The 20,409-nt window shown below is 51.3% G+C and overlaps 29 pseudogenes; all 29 read right to left on the bottom strand.

Moving 5' to 3' along the window:
* Positions 1-44: 44 nt before the first annotated feature.
* On the bottom strand, positions 45-163 carry LOC141057066 (5S ribosomal RNA; annotated as a pseudogene).
* A 273-nt stretch (positions 164-436) lies between these two features.
* On the bottom strand, positions 437-555 carry LOC141055739 (5S ribosomal RNA; annotated as a pseudogene).
* Positions 556-1,416: 861 nt separating this feature from the next.
* LOC141057060 (5S ribosomal RNA) lies at positions 1,417-1,535 on the bottom strand (annotated as a pseudogene).
* A 1,237-nt stretch (positions 1,536-2,772) lies between these two features.
* LOC141052773 (5S ribosomal RNA) lies at positions 2,773-2,891 on the bottom strand (annotated as a pseudogene).
* Positions 2,892-2,967: 76 nt separating this feature from the next.
* On the bottom strand, positions 2,968-3,086 carry LOC141057931 (5S ribosomal RNA; annotated as a pseudogene).
* A 1,825-nt stretch (positions 3,087-4,911) lies between these two features.
* Positions 4,912-5,030, bottom strand: LOC141052764 (5S ribosomal RNA; annotated as a pseudogene).
* Positions 5,031-5,303: 273 nt separating this feature from the next.
* Positions 5,304-5,422, bottom strand: LOC141057054 (5S ribosomal RNA; annotated as a pseudogene).
* Positions 5,423-5,695: 273 nt separating this feature from the next.
* LOC141055735 (5S ribosomal RNA) lies at positions 5,696-5,814 on the bottom strand (annotated as a pseudogene).
* Positions 5,815-6,087: 273 nt separating this feature from the next.
* On the bottom strand, positions 6,088-6,206 carry LOC141052762 (5S ribosomal RNA; annotated as a pseudogene).
* Positions 6,207-6,675: 469 nt separating this feature from the next.
* On the bottom strand, positions 6,676-6,794 carry LOC141057050 (5S ribosomal RNA; annotated as a pseudogene).
* A 1,237-nt stretch (positions 6,795-8,031) lies between these two features.
* LOC141052756 (5S ribosomal RNA) lies at positions 8,032-8,150 on the bottom strand (annotated as a pseudogene).
* A 76-nt stretch (positions 8,151-8,226) lies between these two features.
* On the bottom strand, positions 8,227-8,345 carry LOC141057872 (5S ribosomal RNA; annotated as a pseudogene).
* A 1,237-nt stretch (positions 8,346-9,582) lies between these two features.
* LOC141052751 (5S ribosomal RNA) lies at positions 9,583-9,701 on the bottom strand (annotated as a pseudogene).
* Positions 9,702-9,777: 76 nt separating this feature from the next.
* LOC141051294 (5S ribosomal RNA) lies at positions 9,778-9,896 on the bottom strand (annotated as a pseudogene).
* A 1,237-nt stretch (positions 9,897-11,133) lies between these two features.
* LOC141052742 (5S ribosomal RNA) lies at positions 11,134-11,252 on the bottom strand (annotated as a pseudogene).
* Positions 11,253-11,721: 469 nt separating this feature from the next.
* Positions 11,722-11,840, bottom strand: LOC141052736 (5S ribosomal RNA; annotated as a pseudogene).
* A 68-nt stretch (positions 11,841-11,908) lies between these two features.
* LOC141056711 (5S ribosomal RNA) lies at positions 11,909-12,027 on the bottom strand (annotated as a pseudogene).
* Positions 12,028-12,300: 273 nt separating this feature from the next.
* On the bottom strand, positions 12,301-12,419 carry LOC141057045 (5S ribosomal RNA; annotated as a pseudogene).
* Positions 12,420-13,656: 1,237 nt separating this feature from the next.
* On the bottom strand, positions 13,657-13,775 carry LOC141052732 (5S ribosomal RNA; annotated as a pseudogene).
* Positions 13,776-14,432: 657 nt separating this feature from the next.
* On the bottom strand, positions 14,433-14,551 carry LOC141052726 (5S ribosomal RNA; annotated as a pseudogene).
* A 273-nt stretch (positions 14,552-14,824) lies between these two features.
* LOC141057040 (5S ribosomal RNA) lies at positions 14,825-14,943 on the bottom strand (annotated as a pseudogene).
* A 273-nt stretch (positions 14,944-15,216) lies between these two features.
* LOC141055729 (5S ribosomal RNA) lies at positions 15,217-15,335 on the bottom strand (annotated as a pseudogene).
* A 273-nt stretch (positions 15,336-15,608) lies between these two features.
* LOC141052722 (5S ribosomal RNA) lies at positions 15,609-15,727 on the bottom strand (annotated as a pseudogene).
* Positions 15,728-16,196: 469 nt separating this feature from the next.
* LOC141057038 (5S ribosomal RNA) lies at positions 16,197-16,315 on the bottom strand (annotated as a pseudogene).
* Positions 16,316-17,552: 1,237 nt separating this feature from the next.
* Positions 17,553-17,671, bottom strand: LOC141052715 (5S ribosomal RNA; annotated as a pseudogene).
* A 76-nt stretch (positions 17,672-17,747) lies between these two features.
* Positions 17,748-17,866, bottom strand: LOC141057751 (5S ribosomal RNA; annotated as a pseudogene).
* Positions 17,867-19,103: 1,237 nt separating this feature from the next.
* On the bottom strand, positions 19,104-19,222 carry LOC141052709 (5S ribosomal RNA; annotated as a pseudogene).
* Positions 19,223-19,691: 469 nt separating this feature from the next.
* On the bottom strand, positions 19,692-19,810 carry LOC141052704 (5S ribosomal RNA; annotated as a pseudogene).
* A 468-nt stretch (positions 19,811-20,278) lies between these two features.
* Positions 20,279-20,397, bottom strand: LOC141057032 (5S ribosomal RNA; annotated as a pseudogene).
* Between the last annotated feature and the right edge of the window lie 12 nt (positions 20,398-20,409).

The following is a 20,409-nucleotide window of genomic DNA, read 5'->3' as shown; positions in this document are numbered from 1 at the left end:
AGGATAAACTCGGAAGGGCAAGCTTGGAAAAAAAACGTACAAAATGTCAACAGGACCAGGGATTCCCAGCCAGTCTCCCATGCCGGTACTGGCCCGGCCTCAAGCTGCTTAGTGGCTGCGATCTGACGAGGGCAGGCATATTCAGCTTAGAATGGCCGTTGACAGAAGCGTGCCATCTCTGACGTTTTTTTCAAGAAGGATAAACTCGGAAGGGCAAGCTTGGAAAAAAAACGTACAAAATGTCAACAGGACCAGGGATTCCCAGCCAGTCTCCCATGCCGGTACTGGCCCGGCCTCCGGCAGCTTAGCGGCTGCGATCTGATGAGGGCATGCATATTCAGCTTAGAAGGGCCATTGACGGAAGTGTGCCATCTCTGACGTTCTTTTCAAGAAGGATAAACTCGGAAGGGCAAGCTTGGAAATAAAACGTACAAAATGTCAACAGGACCAGGGATTCCCAGCCAGTCTCCCATGCCGGTACTGGCCCGGCCTCAAGCTGCTTAGCAGCTGCGATCTGACGAGGGCATGCATATTCAGCTTAGAATGGCCGTTGACGGAAGTGTGCCATCTCTGACGTTTTTTTCAAGAAGGATAAACTCGGAAGGGCAAGCTTGGAAATAAAACGTACAAAATGTTAACAGGACCAGGGATTCCCAGCCAGTCTCCCATGCCGGTACTGGCCCGGCCTCAGGCTGCTTAGCAGCTGCGATCTGACGAGGGCATGCATATTTAGCTTAGAATGGCCATTGACGGAAGTGTGCAATCTCTGACGTTCTTTTCAAGAAGGATAAACTCGGAAGGGCAAGCTTGGAAATAAAACGTACAAAATGTCAACAGGACCAGGGATTCCCAGCCAGTCTCCCATGCCGGTACTGGCCCGGCCTCAAGCTGCTTAGCGGCTGCGATCTGACGAGGGCATGCATATTCAGCTTAGAATGGCCGCTGACGGAAGCGTGCCATCTCTGACGTTCTTTTCAAGAAGGATAAACTCGGAAGGGCAAGCTTGGAAATAAAATGTACAAAATGTCAACAGGACCAGGGATTCCCAGCCAGTCTCCCACGCTGGTACTGGCCCAGCCTCAAGCTGCTTAGCGGCTGCGATCTGACGAGGGCATGCATATTCATCTTAGAATGGCCGTTGACGGAAGCATGCCATCTCTGACGTTCTTTTCAAGAAGGATAAACTCGGAAGGGCAAGCTTGGAAAAAAAATGTACAAAATGTCAACAGGACCAGGGATTCCCAGCCAGTCTCCTATGCCGGTACTGGCCCGGCTTCAGGCTGCTTAGCGGCTGCGATGTGACGAGGGAATGCATATTCAGCTTAGAATGGCCGTTGACGGACGCGTGCCATCTCTGACGTTCTTTTCAAGAAGGATAAACTCGGAAGGGCAAGCTTGGAAAAAAAACGTACAAAATGTCAACAGGACCAGGGATTCCCAGCCAGTCTCCCATGCCGGTACTGGCCCGGCCTCAAGCTGCTTAGTGGCTGCGATCTGACGAGGGCAGGCATATTCAGCTTAGAATGGCCGTTGACAGAAGCGTGCCATCTCTGACGTTTTTTTCAAGAAGGATAAACTCGGAAGGGCAAGCTTGGAAAAAAAACGTACAAAATGTCAACAGGACCAGGGATTCCCAGCCAGTCTCCCATGCCGGTACTGGCCCGGCCTCTGGCTGCTTAGCGGCTGCGATCTGATGAGGGCATGCATATTCAGCTTAGAAGGGCCATTGACGGAAGTGTGCCATCTCTGACGTTCTTTTCAAGAAGGATAAACTCGGAAGGGCAAGCTTGGAAATAAAACGTACAAAATGTCAACAGGACCAGGGATTCCCAGCCAGTCTCCCATGCTGGTACTGGCCCGGCCTCAAGCTGCTGCGATCTGACGAGGGCACGCATATTCAGCTTAGAATGGCCGTTGACGGAAGCGTGCCATCTCTGACGTTCTTTTCAAGAAGGATAAACTCGGAAGGGCAAGCTTGGAAAAAAAACGTACAAAATGTCAACAGGACCAGGGATTCCCAGCCAGTCTCCCATGCCGGCACTGGCCCGGCCTCAAGCTGCTTAGCAGCTGCGATCTGACGAGGGCATGCATATTCAGCTTAGAATGGCCGTTGACGGAAGCGTGCCATCTCTGACGTTTTTTTCAAGAAGGATAAACTCGGAAGGGCAAGCTTGGAAAAAAAACGTACAAAATGTCAACAGGACCAGGGATTCCCAGCCAGTCTCCCATGCCGGTACTGGCCCAGCCTCAAGCTGCTTAGCGGCTGCGATCTGACGAGGGCATGCATATTCAGCTTAGAATGGCCGTTGACGGAAGCGTGCCATCTCTGATGTTTTTTTCAAGAAGGATAAACTCGGAAGGGCAAGCTTGGAAATAAAACGTACAAAATGTCAACAGGACCAGGGATTCCCAGCCAGTCTCCCATGCCGGTACTGGCCCGGCCTCAAGCTGCTGCGATCTGACGAGGGCATGCATATTCAGCTTAGAATGGCCGTTGACGGAAGCGTGCCATCTCTGACGTTCTTTTCAAGAAGGATAAACTCGGAAGGGCAAGCTTGGAAAAAAAACATTCAAAATGTCAACAGGACCAGGGATTCCCAGCCAGTCTCCCATGCCGGTACTGGCCCGGCCTCAAGCTGCTTAGCGGCTGCGATCTGACGAGGGAATGCATATTCAGCTTAGAATGGCCGTTGACAGAAGCGTGCCATCTCTGACGTTCTTTTCAAGAAGGATAAACTCGGAAGGGCAAGCTTGGAAATAAAACGTACAAAATGTCAACAGGACCAGGGATTCCCAGCCAGTCTCCCATGCCGGTACTGGCCCGGCCTCAAGCTGCTTAGCGGCTGCGATCTGACGAGGGCATGCATATTCAGCTTAGAATGGCCGTTGACGGAAGCGTGCCATCTCTGACGTTTTTTTCAAGAAGAATAAACTCGGAAGGGCAAGCTTGGAAAAAAACGTACAAAATGTCAACAGGACCAGGGATTCCCAGCCAGTCTCCCATGCCAGTACTGCCCCGGCCTCAAGCTGCTTAGCGGCTGCGATCTGACGAGGGCAGGCATATTCAGCTTAGAATGGCCGTTGACGGAAGCGTGCCATCTCTGACGTTTTTTTCAAGAAGGATAAACTCGGTAGGGCAAGCTTGGAAAAAAAACGTACAAAATGTCAACAGGACCAGGGATTCCCAGCCAGTCTTCCATGCCGGTACTGGCCCGGCCTCAGGATGCTTAGCAGCTGCGATCTGACGAGGGCATGCATATTTAGCTTAGAATGGCCATTGACGGAAGTGTGCAATCTCTGACGTTCTTTTCAAGAAGGATAAACTCGGAAGGGCAAGCTTGGAAATAAAACGTACAAAATGTCAACAGGACCAGGGATTCCCAGCCAGTCTCCCATGCCGGTACTGGCCCGGCCTCAAGCTGCTGCGATCTGACAAGGGCATGCATATTCAGCTTAGAATGGCCATTGACGGAAGTGTGCCATCTCTGACGTTCTTTTCAAGAAGGATAAACTCGGAAGGGCAAGCTTGGAAAAAAAACGTACAAAATGTCAACACGACCAGGGATTCCCAGCCAGTCTCCCATGCCAGTACTGGCCCAGCCTCAAGCTGCTTAGCGGCTGCAATCTGACAAGGGCATGCATATTCAGCTTAGAATGGCCATTGACGGAAGTGTGCCATCTCTGACGTTCTTTTCAAGAAGGATAAACTCGGAAGGGCAAGCTTGGAAATAAAACGTACAAAATGTCAACAGGACCAGGGATTCCCAGCCAGTCTCCCATGCCGGTACTGGCCCGGCCTCAAGCTGCTTAGCGGCTGCAATCTGACGAGGGAAGGAAATTTCAGCTTAGAATGGCCGTTGACAGAAGCGTGCCATCTCTGACGTTTTTTTCAAGAAGGATAAACTCGGAAGGGCAAGCTTGGAAATAAAACATACAAAATGTTAACAGGACCAGGGATTCCCAGCCAGTCTCCCATGCCGGTACTGGCCCGGCCTCAAGCTGCTTAGCAGCTGCAATCTGACAAGGGCATGCATATTCAGCTTAGAATGGCCATTGACAGGAGCGTGCCCTCTCTGACGTTCTTTTCAAGAAGGATAAACTCGGAAGGGCAAGCTTGGAAATAAAACGTACAAAATGTCAACAGGACCAGGGATTCCCAGCCAGTCTCCCATGCCGGTACTGGCCCGGCCTCAAGCTGCTGCGATGTGACGAGGGCATGCATATTCAGCTTAGAATGGCCGTTGACGGAAGCGTGCCATCTCTGACGTTCTTTTCAAGAAGGATAAACTCGGAAGGGCAAGCTTGGAAAAAAAACGTACAAAATGTCAACAGGACCAGAGATTCCCAGCCAGTCTCACATGCCGGTACTGGCCCGGCCTCAAGCTGCTTAGCGGCTGCGATCTGACGAGGGCATGCATATTCAGCTTAGAATGGCCGTTGACGGAAGCGTGCCATCTCTGACGTTCTTTTCAAGAAGGATAAACTCGGAAGGGCAAGCTTGGAAATAAAACGTACAAAATGTCAACAGGACCAGGGATTCCCAGCCAGTCTCCCATGCTGGTACTGGCCCGGCCTCAAGCTGCTTAGCGGCTGCGATCTGACGAGGGCATGCATATTCATCTTAGAATGGCCGTTGACGGAAGCGTGCCATCTCTGACGTTCTTTTCAAGAAGGATAAACTCGGAAGGGCAAGCTTGGAAAAAAAATGTACAAAATGTCAACAGGACCAGGGATTCCCAGCCAGTCTCCTATGCCGGTACTGGCCCGGCTTCAAGCTGCTTAGCGGCTGCGATGTGACGAGGGAATGCATATTCAGCTTAGAATGGCCGTTGACGGACGCGTGCCATCTCTGACGTTCTTTTCAAGAAGGATAAACTCGGAAGGGCAAGCTTGGAAAAAAAACATACAAAATGTCAACAGGACCAGGGATTCCCAGCCAGTCTCCCATGCCGGTACTGGCCCGGCCTCAAGCTGCTTAGCGGCTGCGATCTGACGAGGGCATGCATATTCAGCTTAGAATGGCCGTTGACGGAAGCGTGTCATCTCTGACGTTCTTTTCAAGAAGGATAAACTCGGAAGGGCAAGCTTGGAAAAAAAATGTACAAAATGTCAACAGGACCAGGGATTCCCAGCCAGTCTCCTATGCCGGTACTGGCCCGGCCTCAAGCTGCTTAGCGGCTGCGATGTGACGAGGGAATGCATATTCAGCTTAGAATGGCCGTTGACGGACGCGTGCCATCTCTGACGTTCTTTTCAAGAAGGATAAACTCGGAAGGGCAAGCTTGGAAAAAAAACGTACAAAATGTCAACAGGACCAGGGATTCCCAGCCAGTCTCCCATGCCGGTACTGGCCCGGCCTCAAGCTGCTTAGTGGCTGCGATCTGACGAGGGCAGGCATATTCAGCTTAGAATGGCCGTTGACAGAAGCGTGCCATCTCTGACGTTTTTTTCAAGAAGGATAAACTCGGAAGGGCAAGCTTGGAAAAAAAACGTACAAAATGTCAACAGGACCAGGGATTCCCAGCCAGTCTCCCATGCCGGTACTGGCCCGGCCTCCGGCTGCTTAGCGGCTGCGATCTGATGAGGGCATGCATATTCAGCTTAGAAGGGCCATTGACGGAAGTGTGCCATCTCTGACGTTCTTTTCAAGAAGGATAAACTCGGAAGGGCAAGCTTGGAAATAAAACGTACAAAATGTCAACAGGACCAGGGATTCCCAGCCAGTCTCCCATGCCGGTACTGGCCCGGCCTCAAGCTGCTTAGCAGCTGCGATCTGACGAGGGCATGCATATTCAGCTTAGAATGGCCGTTGACGGAAGTGTGCCATCTCTGACGTTTTTTTCAAGAAGGATAAACTCGGAAGGGCAAGCTTGGAAATAAAACGTACAAAATGTTAACAGGACCAGGGATTCCCAGCCAGTCTCCCATGCCGGTACTGGCCCGGCTTCAGGCTGCTTAGCAGCTGCGATCTGACGAGGGCATGCATATTTAGCTTAGAATGGCCATTGACGGAAGTGTGCAATCTCTGACGTTCTTTTCAAGAAGGATAAACTCGGAAGGGCAAGCTTGGAAATAAAACGTACAAAATGTCAACAGGACCAGGGATTCCCAGCCAGTCTCCCATGCCGGTACTGGCCCGGCCTCAAGCTGCTTAGCGGCTGCGATCTGACGAGGGCATGCATATTCAGCTTAGAATGGCCGTTGACGGAAGCGTGCCATCTCTGACGTTCTTTTCAAGAAGGATAAACTCGGAAGGGCAAGCTTGGAAATAAAACGTACAAAATGTCAACAGGACCAGGGATTCCCAGCCAGTCTCCCATGCTGGTACTGGCCCAGCCTCAAGCTGCTTAGCGGCTGCGATCTGACGAGGGCATGCATATTCATCTTAGAATGGCCGTTGACGGAAGCGTGCCATCTCTGACGTTCTTTTCAAGAAGGATAAACTCGGAAGGGCAAGCTTGGAAAAAAAATGTACAAAATGTCAACAGGACCAGGGATTCCCAGCCAGTCTCCTATGCCGGTACTGGCCCGGCTTCAAGCTGCTTAGCGGCTGCGATGTGACGAGGGAATGCATATTCAGCTTAGAATGGCCGTTGACGGACGCGTGCCATCTCTGACGTTCTTTTCAAGAAGGATAAACTCGGAAGGGCAAGCTTGGAAAAAAAACGTACAAAATGTCAACAGGACCAGGGATTCCCAGCCAGTCTCCCATGCCGGTACTGGCCCGGCCTCAAGCTGCTTAGTGGCTGCGATCTGACGAGGGCAGGCATATTCAGCTTAGAATGGCCGTTGACAGAAGCGTGCCATCTCTGACGTTTTTTTCAAGAAGGATAAACTCGGAAGGGCAAGCTTGGAAAAAAAACGTACAAAATGTCAACAGGACCAGGGATTCCCAGCCAGTCTCCCATGCCGGTACTGGCCCGGCCTCTGGCTGCTTAGCGGCTGCGATCTGATGAGGGCATGCATATTCAGCTTAGAAGGGCCATTGACGGAAGTGTGCCATCTCTGACGTTCTTTTCAAGAAGGATAAACTCGGAAGGGCAAGCTTGGAAATAAAACGTACAAAATGTCAACAGGACCAGGGATTCCCAGCCAGTCTCCCATGCTGGTACTGGCCCGGCCTCAAGCTGCTGCGATCTGACGAGGGCATGCATATTCAGCTTAGAATGGCCGTTGACGGAAGCGTGCCATCTCTGACGTTCTTTTCAAGAAGGATAAACTCGGAAGGGCAAGCTTGGAAAAAAACCGTACAAAATGTCAACAGGACCAGGGAATCCCAGCCAGTCTCCCATGCCGGCACTGGCCCGGCCTCAAGCTGCTTAGCAGCTGCGATCTGACGAGGGCATGCATATTCAGCTTAGAATGGCCGTTGACGGAAGCGTGCCATCTCTGACGTTTTTTTCAAGAAGGATAAACTCGGAAGGGCAAGCTTGGAAAAAAAACGTACAAAATGTCAACAGGACCAGGGATTCCCAGCCAGTCTCCCATGCCGGTACTGGCCCAGCCTCAAGCTGCTTAGCGGCTGCGATCTGACGAGGGCATGCATATTCAGCTTAGAATGGCCGTTGACGGAAGCGTGCCATCTCTGACGTTTTTTTCAAGAAGGATAAACTCGGAAGGGCAAGCTTGGAAATAAAACGTACAAAATGTCAACAGGACCAGGGATTCCCAGCCAGTCTCCCATGCCGGTACTGGCCCGGCCTCAAGCTGCTGCGATCTGACGAGGGCATGCATATTCAGCTTAGAATGGCCGTTGACGGAAGCGTGCCATCTCTGACGTTCTTTTCAAGAAGGATAAACTCGGAAGGGCAAGCTTGGAAAAAAAACATTCAAAATGTCAACAGGACCAGGGATTCCCAGCCAGTCTCCCATGCCGGTACTGGCCCGGCCTCAAGCTGCTTAGCGGCTGCGATCTGACGAGGGAATGCATATTCAGCTTAGAATGGCCGTTGACAGAAGCGTGCCATCTCTGACGTTCTTTTCAAGAAGGATAAACTCGGAAGGGCAAGCTTGGAAATAAAACGTACAAAATGTCAACAGGACCAGGGATTCCCAGCCAGTCTCCCATGCCGGTACTGGCCCGGCCTCAAGCTGCTTAGCGGCTGCGATCTGACGAGGGCATGCATATTCAGCTTAGAATGGCCGTTGACGGAAGCGTGCCATCTCTGACGTTTTTTTCAAGAAGAATAAACTCGGAAGGGCAAGCTTGGAAAAAAACGTACAAAATGTCAACAGGACCAGGGATTCCCAGCCAGTCTCCCATGCCAGTACTGCCCCGGCCTCAAGCTGCTTAGCGGCTGCGATCTGACGAGGGCAGGCATATTCAGCTTAGAATGGCCGTTGACGGAAGCGTGCCATCTCTGACGTTTTTTTCAAGAAGGATAAACTCGGTAGGGCAAGCTTGGAAAAAAAACGTACAAAATGTCAACAGGACCAGGGATTCCCAGCCAGTCTTCCATGCCGGTACTGGCCCGGCCTCAGGCTGCTTAGCAGCTGCGATCTGACGAGGGCATGCATATTTAGCTTAGAATGGCCATTGACGGAAGTGTGCAATCTCTGACGTTCTTTTCAAGAAGGATAAACTCGGAAGGGCAAGCTTGGAAATAAAACGTACAAAATGTCAACAGGACCAGGGATTCCCAGCCAGTCTCCCATGCCGGTACTGGCCCGGCCTCAAGCTGCTGCGATCTGACAAGGGCATGCATATTCAGCTTAGAATGGCCATTGACGGAAGTGTGCCATCTCTGACGTTCTTTTCAAGAAGGATAAACTCGGAAGGGCAAGCTTGGAAAAAAAACGTACAAAATGTCAACACGACCAGGGATTCCCAGCCAGTCTCCCATGCCAGTACTGGCCCAGCCTCAAGCTGCTTAGCGGCTGCAATCTGACAAGGGCATGCATATTCAGCTTAGAATGGCCATTGACGGAAGTGTGCCATCTCTGACGTTCTTTTCAAGAAGGATAAACTCGGAAGGGCAAGCTTGGAAATAAAACGTACAAAATGTCAACAGGACCAGGGATTCCCAGCCAGTCTCCCATGCCGGTACTGGCCCGGCCTCAAGCTGCTTAGCGGCTGCAATCTGACGAGGGCATGCATATTCAGCTTAGAATGGCCGTTGACAGAAGCGTGCCATCTCTGACGTTTTTTTCAAGAAGGATAAACTCGGAAGGGCAAGCTTGGAAATAAAACGTACAAAATGTCAACAGGACCAGGGATTCCCAGCCAGTCTCCCATGCCGGTACTGGCCCGGCCTCAAGCTGCTGCGATCTGACGAGGGCATGCATATTCAGCTTAGAATGGCCGTTGACGGAAGCGTGCCATCTCTGACGTTCTTTTCAAGAAGGATAAACTCGGAAGGGCAAGCTTGGAAAAAAAACATTCAAAATGTCAACAGGACCAGGGATTCCCAGCCAGTCTCCCATGCCGGTACTGGCCCGGCCTCAAGCTGCTTAGCGGCTGCGATCTGACGAGGGAATGCATATTCAGCTTAGAATGGCCGTTGACAGAAGCGTGCCATCTCTGACGTTCTTTTCAAGAAGGATAAACTCGGAAGGGCAAGCTTGGAAATAAAACGTACAAAATGTCAACAGGACCAGGGATTCCCAGCCAGTCTCCCATGCCGGTACTGGCCCGGCCTCAAGCTGCTTAGCGGCTGCGATCTGACGAGGGCATGCATATTCAGCTTAGAATGGCCGTTGACGGAAGCGTGCCATCTCTGACGTTTTTTTCAAGAAGAATAAACTCGGAAGGGCAAGCTTGGAAAAAAACGTACAAAATGTCAACAGGACCAGGGATTCCCAGCCAGTCTCCCATGCCAGTACTGCCCCGGCCTCAAGCTGCTTAGCTGCTGCGATCTGACGAGGGCAGGCATATTCAGCTTAGAATGGCCGTTGACGGAAGCGTGCCATCTCTGACGTTTTTTTCAAGAAGGATAAACTCGGTAGGGCAAGCTTGGAAAAAAAACGTACAAAATGTCAACAGGACCAGGGATTCCCAGCCAGTCTTCCATGCCGGTACTGGCCCGGCCTCAGGCTGCTTAGCAGCTGCGATCTGACGAGGGCATGCATATTTAGCTTAGAATGGCCATTGACGGAAGTGTGCAATCTCTGACGTTCTTTTCAAGAAGGATAAACTCGGAAGGGCAAGCTTGGAAATAAAACGTACAAAATGTCAACAGGACCAGGGATTCCCAGCCAGTCTCCCATGCCGGTACTGGCCCGGCCTCAAGCTGCTGCGATCTGACAAGGGCATGCATATTCAGCTTAGAATGGCCATTGACGGAAGTGTGCCATCTCTAACGTTCTTTTCAAGAAGGATAAACTCGGAAGGGCAAGCTTGGAAAAAAAACGTACAAAATGTCAACACGACCAGGGATTCCCAGCCAGTCTCCCATGCCAGTACTGGCCCAGCCTCAAGCTGCTTAGCGGCTGCAATCTGACAAGGGCATGCATATTCAGCTTAGAATGGCCATTGACGGAAGTGTGCCATCTCTGACGTTCTTTTCAAGAAGGATAAACTCGGAAGGGCAAGCTTGGAAATAAAACGTACAAAATGTCAACAGGACCAGGGATTCCCAGCCAGTCTCCCATGCCGGTACTGGCCCGGCCTCAAGCTGCTTAGCGGCTGCAATCTGACGAGGGCATGCATATTCAGCTTAGAATGGCCGTTGACAGAAGCGTGCCATCTCTGACGTTTTTTTCAAGAAGGATAAACTCGGAAGGGCAAGCTTGGAAATAAAACATACAAAATGTTAACAGGACCAGGGATTCCCAGCCAGTCTCCCATGCCGGTACTGGCCCGGCCTCAAGCTGCTTAGCAGCTGCAATCTGACAAGGGCATGCATATTCAGCTTAGAATGGCCGTTGACAGGAGCGTGCCCTCTCTGACGTTCTTTTCAAGAAGGATAAACTCGGAAGGGAAAGCTTGGAAATAAAACGTACAAAATGTCAACAGGACCAGGGATTCCCAGCCAGTCTCCCATGCCGGTACTGGCCCGGCCTCAAGCTGCTGCGATGTGACGAGGGCATGCATATTCAGCTTAGAATGGCCGTTGACGGAAGCGTGCCATCTCTGACGTTCTTTTCAAGAAGGATAAACTCGGAAGGGCAAGCTTGGAAAAAAAACGTACAAAATGTCAACAGGACCAGGGATTCCCAGCCAGTCTCCCATGCCGGTACTGGCCCGGCCTCAAGCTGCTTAGCGGCTGCGATCTGACGAGGGCATGCATATTCAGCTTAGAATGGCCGTTGACGGAAGCGTGCCATCTCTGACGTTCTTTTCAAGAAGGATAAACTCGGAAGGGCAAGCTTGGAAATAAAACGTACAAAATGTCAACAGGACCAGGGATTCCCAGCCAGTCTCCCATGCTGGTACTGGCCCGCCCTCAAGCTGCTTAGCGGCTGCGATCTGACGAGGGCATGCATATTCATCTTAGAATGGCCGTTGACGGAAGCGTGCCATCTCTGACGTTCTTTTCAAGAAGGATAAACTCGGAAGGGCAAGCTTGGAAAAAAAATGTACAAAATGTCAACAGGACCAGGGATTCCCAGCCAGTCTCCTATGCCGGTACTGGCCCGGCTTCAAGCTGCTTAGCGGCTGCGATGTGACGAGGGAATGCATATTCAGCTTAGAATGGCCGTTGACGGACGCGTGCCATCTCTGACGTTCTTTTCAAGAAGGATAAACTCGGAAGGGCAAGCTTGGAAAAAAAACATACAAAATGTCAACAGGACCAGGGATTCCCAGCCAGTCTCCCATGCCGGTACTGGCCCGGCCTCAAGCTGCTTAGCGGCTGCGATCTGACGAGGGCATGCATATTCAGCTTAGAATGGCCGTTGACGGAAGCGTGCCATCTCTGACGTTCTTTTCAAGAAGGATAAACTCGGAAGGGCAAGCATGGAAATAAAACGTCAACAGGACCAGGGATTCCCAGCCAGTCTCCCATGCCGGTACTGGCCCGGCCTCAAGCTGCTTAGCGGCTGCGATCTGACGAGGGCATGCATATTCAGCTTAGAATGGCCGTTGACGGAAGCGTGTCATCTCTGACGTTCTTTTCAAGAAGGATAAACTCGGAAGGGCAAGCTTGGAAAAAAAATGTACAAAATGTCAACAGGACCAGGGATTCCCAGCCAGTCTCCTATGCCGGTACTGGCCCGGCCTCAAGCTGCTTAGCGGCTGCGATGTGACGAGGGAATGCATATTCAGCTTAGAATGGCCGTTGACGGACGCGTGCCATCTCTGACGTTCTTTTCAAGAAGGATAAACTCGGAAGGGCAAGCTTGGAAAAAAAACGTACAAAATGTCAACAGGACCAGGGATTCCCAGCCAGTCTCCCATGCCGGTACTGGCCCGGCCTCAAGCTGCTTAGTGGCTGCGATCTGACGAGGGCAGGCATATTCAGCTTAGAATGGCCGTTGACGGAAGCGTGCCATCTCTGACGTTTTTTTCAAGAAGGATAAACTCGGTAGGGCAAGCTTGGAAAAAAAACGTACAAAATGTCAACAGGACCAGGGATTCCCAGCCAGTCTTCCATGCCGGTACTGGCCCGGCCTCAGGCTGCTTAGCAGCTGCGATCTGACGAGGGCATGCATATTTAGCTTAGAATGGCCATTGACGGAAGTGTGCAATCTCTGACGTTCTTTTCAAGAAGGATAAACTCGGAAGGGCAAGCTTGGAAATAAAACGTACAAAATGTCAACAGGACCAGGGATTCCCAGCCAGTCTCCCATGCCGGTACTGGCCCGGCCTCAAGCTGCTGCGATCTGACAAGGGCATGCATATTCAGCTTAGAATGGCCATTGACGGAAGTGTGCCATCTCTGACGTTCTTTTCAAGAAGGATAAACTCGGAAGGGCAAGCTTGGAAAAAAAACGTACAAAATGTCAACACGACCAGGGATTCCCAGCCAGTCTCCCATGCCAGTACTGGCCCAGCCTCAAGCTGCTTAGCGGCTGCAATCTGACAAGGGCATGCATATTCAGCTTAGAATGACCATTGACGGAAGTGTGCCATCTCTGACGTTCTTTTCAAGAAGGATAAACTCGGAAGGGCAAGCTTGGAAATAAAACGTACAAAATGTCAACAGGACCAGGGATTCCCAGCCAGTCTCCCATGCCGGTACTGGCCCGGCCTCAAGCTGCTTAGCGGCTGCAATCTGACGAGGGCATGCATATTCAGCTTAGAATGGCCGTTGACAGAAGCGTGCCATCTCTGACGTTTTTTTCAAGAAGGATAAACTCGGAAGGGCAAGCTTGGAAATAAAACATACAAAATGTTAACAGGACCAGGGATTCCCAGCCAGTCTCCCATGCCGGTACTGGCCCGGCCTCAAGCTGCTTAGCAGCTGCAATCTGACAAGGGCATGCATATTCAGCTTAGAATGGCCGTTGACAGGAGCGTGCCCTCTCTGACGTTCTTTTCAAGAAGGATAAACTCGGAAGGGCAAGCTTGGAAATAAAACGTACAAAATGTCAACAGGACCAGGGATTCCCAGCCAGTCTCCCATGCCGGTACTGGCCCGGCCTCAAGCTGCTGCGATGTGACGAGGGCATGCATATTCAGCTTAGAATGGCCGTTGACGGAAGCGTGCCATCTCTGACGTTCTTTTCAAGAAGGATAAACTCGGAAGGGCAAGCTTGGAAAAAAAACGTACAAAATGTCAACAGGACCAGGGATTCCCAGCCAGTCTCCCATGCCGGTACTGGCCCGGCCTCAAGCTGCTTAGCGGCTGCGATCTGACGAGGGCATGCATATTCAGCTTAGAATGGCCGTTGACGGAAGCGTGCCATCTCTGACGTTCTTTTCAAGAAGGATAAACTCGGAAGGGCAAGCTTGGAAATAAAACGTACAAAATGTCAACAGGACCAGGGATTCCCAGCCAGTCTCCCATGCTGGTACTGGCCCGGCCTCAAGCTGCTTAGCGGCTGCGATCTGACGAGGGCATGCATATTCATCTTAGAATGGCCGTTGACGGAAGCGTGCCATCTCTGACGTTCTTTTCAAGAAGGATAAACTCGGAAGGGCAAGCTTGGAAAAAAAATGTACAAAATGTCAACAGGACCAGGGATTCCCAGCCAGTCTCCTATGCCGGTACTGGCCCGGCTTCAAGCTGCTTAGCGGCTGCGATGTGACGAGGGAATGCATATTCAGCTTAGAATGGCCGTTGACGGACGCGTGCCATCTCTGACGTTCTTTTCAAGAAGGATAAACTCGGAAGGGCAAGCTTGGAAAAAAAACATACAAAATGTCAACAGGACCAGGGATTCCCAGCCAGTCTCCCATGCCGGTACTGGCCCGGCCTCAAGCTGCTGCGATCTGACGAGGGCATGCATATTCAGCTTAGAATGGCCGTTGACGGAAGCGTGCCATCTCTGACGTTCTTTTCAAGAAGGATAAACTCGGAAGGGCAAGCATGGAAATAAAACGTACAAAATGTCAACAGGACCAGGGATTCCCAGCCAGTCTCCCATGCCGGTACTGGCCCGGCCTCAAGCTGCTTAGCGGCTGCGATCTGACGAGGGCATGCATATTCAGCTTAGAATGGCCGTTGACGGAAGCGTGTCATCTCTGACGTTCTTTTCAAGAAGGATAAACTCGGAAGGGCAAGCTTGGAAAAAAAATGTACAAAATGTCAACAGGACCAGGGATTCCCAGCCAGTCTCCTATGCCGGTACTGGCCCGGCCTCAAGCTGCTTAGCGGCTGCGATGTGACGAGGGAATGCATATTCAGCTTAGAATGGCCGTTGACGGACGCGTGCCATCTCTGACGTTCTTTTCAAGAAGGATAAACTCGGAAGGGCAAGCTTGGAAAAAAAACGTACAAAATGTCAACAGGACCAGGGATTCCCAGCCAGTCTCCCATGCCGGTACTGGCCCGGCCTCAAGCTGCTTAGTGGCTGCGATCTGACGAGGGCAGGCATATTCAGCTTAGAATGGCCGTTGACAGAAGCGTGCCATCTCTGACGTTTTTTTCAAGAAGGATAAACTCGGAAGGGCAAGCTTGGAAAAAAAACGTACAAAATGTCAACAGGACCAGGGATTCCCAGCCAGTCTCCCATGCCGGTACTGGCCCGGCCTCCGGCTGCTTAGCGGCTGCGATCTGATGAGGGCATGCATATTCAGCTTAGAAGGGCCATTGACGGAAGTGTGCCATCTCTGACGTTCTTTTCAAGAAGGATAAACTCGGAAGGGCAAGCTTGGAAATAAAACGTACAAAATGTCAACAGGACCAGGGATTCCCAGCCAGTCTCCCATGCCGGTACTGGCCCGGCCTCAAGCTGCTTAGCAGCTGCGATCTGACGAGGGCATGCATATTCAGCTTAGAATGGCCGTTGACGGAAGTGTGCCATCTCTGACGTTTTTTTCAAGAAGGATAAACTCGGAAGGGCAAGCTTGGAAATAAAACGTACAAAATGTTAACAGGACCAGGGATTCCCAGCCAGTCTCCCATGCCGGTACTGGCCCGGCCTCAGGCTGCTTAGCAGCTGCGATCTGACGAGGGCATGCATATTTAGCTTAGAATGGCCATTGACGGAAGTGTGCAATCTCTGACGTTCTTTTCAAGAAGGATAAACTCGGAAGGGCAAGCTTGGAAATAAAACGTACAAAATGTCAACAGGACCAGGGATTCCCAGCCAGTCTCCCATGCCGGTACTGGCCCGGCCTCAAGCTGCTTAGCGGCTGCGATCTGACGAGGGCATGCATATTCAGCTTAGAATGGCCGTTGACGGAAGCGTGCCATCTCTGACGTTCTTTTCAAGAAGGATAAACTCGGAAGGGCAAGCTTGGAAATAAAACGTACAAAATGTCAACAGGACCAGGGATTCCCAGCCAGTCTCCCATGCTGGTACTGGCCCAGCCTCAAGCTGCTTAGCGGCTGCGATCTGACGAGGGCATGCATATTCATCTTAGAATGGCCGTTGACGGAAGCGTGCCATCTCTGACGTTCTTTTCAAGAAGGATAAACTCGGAAGGGCAAGCTTGGAAAAAAAATGTACAAAATGTCAACAGGACCAGGGATTCCCAGCCAGTCTCCTATGCCGGTACTGGCCCGGCTTCAAGCTGCTTAGCGGCTGCGATGTGACGAGGGAATGCATATTCAGCTTAGAATGGCCGTTGACGGACGCGTGCCATCTCTGACGTTCTTTTCAAGAAGGATAAACTCGGAAGGGCAAGCTTGGAAAAAAAACGTACAAAATGTCAACAGGACCAGGGATTCCCAGCCAGTCTCCCATGCCGGTACTGGCCCGGCCTCAAGCTGCTTAGTGGCTGCGATCTGACGAGGGCAGGCATATTCAGCTTAGAATGGCCGTTGACAGAAGCGTGCCATCTCTGACGTTTTTTTCAAGAAGGATAAACTCGGAAGGGCAAGCTTGGAAAAAAAACGTACAAAATGTCAACAGGACCAGGGATTCCCAGCCAGTCTCCCATGCCGGTACTGGCCCGGCCTCTGGCTGCTTAGCGGCTGCGATCTGATGAGGGCATGCATATTCAGCTTAGAAGGGCCATTGACGGAAGTGTGCCATCTCTGACGTTCTTTTCAAGAAGGATAAACTCGGAAGGGCAAGCTTGGAAATAAAACGTACAAAATGTCAACAGGACCAGGGATTCCCAGCCAGTCTCCCATGCTGGTACTGGCCCGGCCTCAAGCTGCTGCGATCTGACGAGGGCATGCATATTCAGCTTAGAATGGCCGTTGACGGAAGCGTGCCATCTCTGACGTTCTTTTCAAGAAGGATAAACTCGGAAGGGCAAGCTTGGAAAAAAAACGTACAAAATGTCAACAGGACCAGGGAATCCCAGCCAGTCTCCCATGCCGGCACTGGCCCGGCCTCAAGCTGCTTAGCAGCTGCGATCTGACGAGGGCATGCATATTCAGCTTAGAATGGCCGTTGACGGAAGCGTGCCATCTCTGACGTTTTTTTCAAGAAGGATAAACTCGGAAGGGCAAGCTTGGAAAAAAAACGTACAAAATGTCAACAGGACCAGGGATTCCCAGCCAGTCTCCCATGCCGGTACTGGCCCAGCCTCAAGCTGCTTAGCGGCTGCGATCTGACGAGGGCATGCATATTCAGCTTAGAATGGCCGTTGACGGAAGCGTGCCATCTCTGACGTTTTTTTCAAGAAGGATAAACTCGGAAGGGCAAGCTTGGAAATAAAACGTACAAAATGTCAACAGGACCAGGGATTCCCAGCCAGTCTCCCATGCCGGTACTGGCCCGGCCTCAAGCTGCTGCGATCTGACGAGGGCATGCATATTCAGCTTAGAATGGCCGTTGACGGAAGCGTGCCATCTCTGACGTTCTTTTCAAGAAGGATAAACTCGGAAGGGCAAGCTTGGAAAAAAAACATTCAAAATGTCAACAGGACCAGGGATTCCCAGCCAGTCTCCCATGCCGGTACTGGCCCGGCCTCAAGCTGCTTAGCGGCTGCGATCTGACGAGGGAATGCATATTCAGCTTAGAATGGCCGTTGACAGAAGCGTGCCATCTCTGACGTTCTTTTCAAGAAGGATAAACTCGGAAGGGCAAGCTTGGAAATAAAACGTACAAAATGTCAACAGGACCAGGGATTCCCAGCCAGTCTCCCATGCCGGTACTGGCCCGGCCTCAAGCTGCTTAGCGGCTGCGATCTGACGAGGGCATGCATATTCAGCTTAGAATGGCCGTTGACGGAAGCGTGCCATCTCTGACGTTTTTTTCAAGAAGAATAAACTCGGAAGGGCAAGCTTGGAAAAAAACGTACAAAATGTCAACAGGACCAGGGATTCCCAGCCAGTCTCCCATGCCAGTACTGCCCCGGCCTCAAGCTGCTTAGCGGCTGCGATCTGACGAGGGCAGGCATATTCAGCTTAGAATGGCCGTTGACGGAAGCGTGCCATCTCTGACGTTTTTTTCAAGAAGGATAAACTCGGTAGGGCAAGCTTGGAAAAAAAACGTACAAAATGTCAACAGGACCAGGGATTCCCAGCCAGTCTTCCATGCCGGTACTGGCCCGGCCTCAGGCTGCTTAGCAGCTGCGATCTGACGAGGGCATGCATATTTAGCTTAGAATGGCCATTGACGGAAGTGTGCAATCTCTGACGTTCTTTTCAAGAAGGATAAACTCGGAAGGGCAAGCTTGGAAATAAAACGTACAAAATGTCAACAGGACCAGGGATTCCCAGCCAGTCTCCCATGCCGGTACTGGCCCGGCCTCAAGCTGCTGCGATCTGACAAGGGCATGCATATTCAGCTTAGAATGGCCATTGACGGAAGTGTGCCATCTCTGACGTTCTTTTCAAGAAGGATAAACTCGGAAGGGCAAGCTTGGAAAAAAAACGTACAAAATGTCAACACGACCAGGGATTCCCAGCCAGTCTCCCATGCCAGTACTGGCCCAGCCTCAAGCTGCTTAGCGGCTGCAATCTGACAAGGGCATGCATATTCAGCTTAGAATGGCCATTGACGGATGTGTGCCATCTCTGACGTTCTTTTCAAGAAGGATAAACTCGGAAGGGCAAGCTTGGAAATAAAACGTACAAAATGTCAACAGGACCAGGGATTCCCAGCCAGTCTCCCATGCCGGTACTGGCCCGGCCTCAAGCTGCTTAGCGGCTGCAATCTGACGAGGGCATGCATATTCAGCTTAGAATGGCCGTTGACAGAAGCGTGCCATCTCTGACGTTTTTTTCAAGAAGGATAAACTCGGAAGGGCAAGCTTGGAAATAAAACATACAAAATGTTAACAGGACCAGGGATTCCCAGCCAGTCTCCCATGCCGGTACTGGCCCGGCCTCAAGCTGCTTAGCAGCTGCAATCTGACAAGGGCATGCATATTCAGCTTAGAATGGCCGTTGACAGGAGCGTGCCCTCTCTGACGTTCTTTTCAAGAAGGATAAACTCGGAAGGGCAAGCTTGGAAATAAAACGTACAAAATGTCAACAGGACCAGGGATTCCCAGCCAGTCTCCCATGCCGGTACTGGCCCGGCCTCAAGCTGCTGCGATGTGACGAGGGCATGCATATTCAGCTTAGAATGGCCGTTGACGGAAGCGTGGCATCTCTGACGTTCTTTTCAAGAAGGATAAACTCGGAAGGGCAAGCTTGGAAAAAAAACGTACAAAATGTCAACAGGACCAGGGATTCCCAGCCAGTCTCCCATGCCGGTACTGGCCCGGCCTCAAGCTGCTTAGCGGCTGCGATCTGACGAGGGCATGCATATTCAGCTTAGAATGGCCGTTGACGGAAGCGTGCCATCTCTGACGTTCTTTTCAAGAAGGATAAACTCGGAAGGGCAAGCTTGGAAATAAAACGTACAAAATGTCAACAGGACCAGGGATTCCCAGCCAGTCTCCCATGCTGGTACTGGCCCGGCCTCAAGCTGCTTAGCGGCTGCGATCTGACGAGGGCATGCATATTCATCTTAGAATGGCCGTTGACGGAAGCGTGCCATCTCTGACGTTCTTTTCAAGAAGGATAAACTCGGAAGGGCAAGCTTGGAAAAAAAATGTACAAAATGTCAACAGGACCAGGGATTCCCAGCCAGTCTCCTATGCCGGTACTGGCCCGGCTTCAAGCTGCTTAGCGGCTGCGATGTGACGAGGGAATGCATATTCAGCTTAGAATGGCCGTTGACGGACGCGTGCCATCTCTGACGTTCTTTTCAAGAAGGATAAACTCGGAAGGGCAAGCTTGGAAAAAAAACATACAAAATGTCAACAGGACCAGGGATTCCCAGCCAGTCTCCCATGCCGGTACTGGCCCGGCCTCAAGCTGCTTAGCGGCTGCGATCTGACGAGGGCATGCATATTCAGCTTAGAATGGCCGTTGACGGAAGCGTGCCATCTCTGACGTTCTTTTCAAGAAGGATAAACTCGGAAGGGCAAGCATGGAAATAAAACGTACAAAATGTCAACAGGACCAGGGATTCCCAGCCAGTCTCCCATGCCGGTACTGGCCCGGCCTCAAGCTGCTTAGCGGCTGCGATCTGACGAGGGAATGCATATTCAGCTTAGAATGGCCGTTGACGGAAGCGTGTCATCTCTGACGTTCTTTTCAAGAAGGATAAACTCGGAAGGGCAAGCTTGGAAAAAAAATGTACAAAATGTCAACAGGACCAGGGATTCCCAGCCAGTCTCCTATGCCGGTACTGGCCCGGCCTCAAGCTGCTTAGCGGCTGCGATGTGACGAGGGAATGCATATTCAGCTTAGAATGGCCGTTGACGGACGCGTGCCATCTCTGACGTTCTTTTCAAGAAGGATAAACTCGGAAGGGCAAGCTTGGAAAAAAACCTACAAAATGTCAACAGGACCAGGGATTCCCAGCCAGTCTCCCATGCCGGTACTGGCCCGGCCTCAAGCTGCTTAGTGGCTGCGATCTGACGAGGGCAGGCATATTCAGCTTAGAATGGCCGTTGACAGAAGTGTGCCA

Source organism: Dendrobates tinctorius, unplaced genomic scaffold (assembly GCF_039654945.1).
Source record: "Dendrobates tinctorius isolate UK_male_01 unplaced genomic scaffold, ASM3965494v1 ptg000011l, whole genome shotgun sequence".
In the NCBI taxonomy this organism is placed as follows: domain Eukaryota; kingdom Metazoa; phylum Chordata; class Amphibia; order Anura; family Dendrobatidae; genus Dendrobates; species Dendrobates tinctorius.
The sequence above is the reverse complement of the archived record's forward strand: the minus strand, read 5'-3'. Positions and strand labels throughout refer to the sequence as shown.